Below are 3,187 nucleotides of genomic sequence, written 5' to 3'. Positions count from 1 at the left end.
TGCATTGATCTTTGAATTCTTAACTTAGCATTGGGGTAATTTTGTCCCCTTATTTAATTATTGAATATTTTTGGATTTTTTTTTCATAAACATAAAAACATAAAAATAACATAGCTTATCAATGCACATAGATTTTTAATTCTTATAGTTTCACATGAGTAGGTACCCAAATTCCCATTATATTATCATGACACATTCCCTTATTATCTTTTGTTCCCACAATTTCCTATACTTGATTGACTCACACAATTCTATCTAAAGCTAACCAAAGATTCAATTTGGGATATATAATTGTTTTTCCGCTTAAGGCTAGTAATGTGGTAAAATATAGAACAAATGGGATTTAAAGGCTCAAAGTGGCTAACAAAGGTAATTGAGAGGGTAGGCTTAATTTGGATAAGTGGGCTAAACAAATAATGGCCTCAATTATATGCAAACATATAAATATAATAAACATTGGACATATAGGATGAAACAAAATATAGATTACAATCATAGAGAAGTAAACACACAAGAATAAAATAATTATGGTTAAATAATGTAACCATTCATAAAGGCTCAATTCTGGTTGTGTGTTCTCTAGCTCAAAAATCATGTTCCAAATACAACTTCCAGCAAATTTAATATAAAAGTTTTAATTAAAATTAGTGAAATTTTGTTCCTAAGATAGGGTCTTAGAAGAAACTTATTGTCTTTTTAATCAAGCAGAACATGCATGCAACTAATCTATTACTATGCAATTTATCCTATTCTACAAAAGAAAAACAAACCAAGTATCCTAATTTATTGGTGTTAGGGAAGAGAAATTACCTTCGGAAGTCAGGTACTGACCGACCTCCCCACACTTAAGGCTTTGCACTGTCCTCGGTGCCATCTGTCAAGAACAAAGGTGGGCTGGTAGCAGTATCTCGACAGTCGAGACCATCATGGCTCCCTGTGCTGGTAAAGGAAGTGGAGTCCGGGGTGTCTGAGTCCTTGAATTTTCCCAAAATCAGCTCCTTGAGGTATGTGAATCGGCGCTTGTTACGGCGCTCTCTCATCTTAGCTTTCTATTCCTGCCGATCCAACCTTGCAAGTATCTGCTGGAGCAGTTGGTCTGTAGTAGGTGCTTGTGGTGTTGAAGAAGGAATATCTTCAACTGGTTCAGTAGGCTGGCTGATAGTGGCAGCTGGAGGTCTGATATATTTCCCATTAGGGACGTATTGATCATCCCGTGGAAGTATGGCTTTGGTGTCCCCAGCTCTGTAGGAGACTCCGGCTACTGAGACAAGATCTGAGACCAGGGCGGGGAAAGGTAAGTTGCCCATGATTTGTACGTGTCCCATGGCATTCCGGATATGTCTAGCTAGATTCAGAGGTTGGTCTATAAGGATGCACCATAGAAGAACGGCCATGTCCGCAGTGAAGGATGATTCGTGAGTGCTCGGAAAGACATAATGGGACATGATCTGTGCCCATACGTGAGCCTCCATGGTAAGTGCTGAAGCCAATATTCCCTTAGGGCAGGTGCGATGGTATCCGTAGATCCAACGGCTGCCAGGTAGTGCGATAACTCTGAGAACGGCGTCCCAGTCAAAGTGGTACATCTGGTGCTTGAGTGCGGCTTCTTGAAAGGCATCTAATCCTTCTGGAACAGGGGGAAGACCTAGAGCTTTTTGAATGACCTCTTCTGTAATGGGGACTTGCTTCTGGCGGACGTAGACAGACTGCAGGGTTGGTAGGTGGAAGTTGGAGTAGAACTCGACTACCCAAGAAAGATTGACCTGCCTTGGCTGTCTCTGTAGGAAATCCCATTGTCTTCGTGCAATCTGCGGCTCAACAAATGTAGCAATGTGGTTTGGGAGGAGAAGAAGGTATTCGTTGTTGTAACTCCTTTCTGCCAGGATGGGGAACATCTGCTCACAGTAGCGATTGGGGAATCGCGCAGTGTCCTTTGCTAGGAAGGCTCTTTCTTTATCATCAACTTTTATAATCCTCTTAATTTTCTTTGTTGAGGGATTAACCGCAGTTGAAGAGGGTTCTGCCACTAATGCTCTTTTTGTTCCTCTTCTTGCTGGTTGTTTGGGAGTAGCTTTCTCCTTTCCTTTCTTGGTGGCCATTCTGAAAAAAGAAAGAGAAAGTAAATTAAATTTAAAGGGGTAGAGCAAGGAAGAGAGCGGGGAAGGTGGTAATCAATGCACAATAAAGAAGAATGACGTTAACACATGGTCATGACTACATATGAAAAGTTCATCAATGGAAATATAGCAAGTGCATGTGGGGACAATTAAATGCAAGGGATTTATTGGTATGCAGGCAAAGGCATGAGTAGCATAGATCAAGCATTCAATGTTCAAGTTAGATTACCAAGTCTTTCAAACTAACAATTTGTTTCTAATAACAATTATATTAAATTAATAAAATAGAAAAAGGGTTTTGTGAAAAGAAAGCATTGAAAAGTAGAATAAAGTAGAAAAAATGCTTAATGCCATATGGGCCTTTTCACAGACACATAGCATGCATGATAGTTAAGTTATTGAAAGCATGAATTTGAACATGCAAGCATCCCTTGAAAAAAGTAATATATAATTGTCAAACAAATTTATAACAATCCACAAGCATATAATGACTAACATAAATTTATAACACCAAATAAAAAGGAAAAAGAAAGGAAAAAGAAATATGAATAGTGAAGGTAAAACGAAAAGAAAAGAAGATACCACAACTCTCTGTTCAAAATCATATTAGTGCCAAATTTTGGGTGACGTGATCGCGTGGGGCATGCGATCGCGTGAGTGGTCAATTATTGTGAGGTAACGCGGTCGCGTCGGTCACGCAGCCGCATGGAAAAGACTATGCATTCATCACCAATCCAGTACCACTCTAGCACAACTTTCTGTTGTGAACCTTTGTTACGTCAAAATCCAGGTCACGCGGTCGCGTGGGAGGCCAGTATTCCCACTCGACGCGGACGCGTCAGTGACGCAGTCGCGTGAGGCGATTTGTGCCATTGGCACGCCTCCAACCATGCTCCTGTGTGACTCTCTGTTCGTTTATTATTTTCTCCCATCTCCTTGCGATGCGGACGCGTCAATGATGCGGTCGCGTCGCGTAACTTTTTTTTATAAAGGTATGTAAATGCAGATGCACGAAATGTACTAATAAATTGAAGAGTTATTGAATAGAAAAGTTAAAAATAAAGAAGAAA

Source organism: Arachis ipaensis, chromosome B05, assembly GCF_000816755.2.
Source record: "Arachis ipaensis cultivar K30076 chromosome B05, Araip1.1, whole genome shotgun sequence".
NCBI classification, from domain to species: Eukaryota; Viridiplantae; Streptophyta; class Magnoliopsida; order Fabales; family Fabaceae; genus Arachis; species Arachis ipaensis.
Note: the sequence above shows the minus strand (reverse complement) of the source record.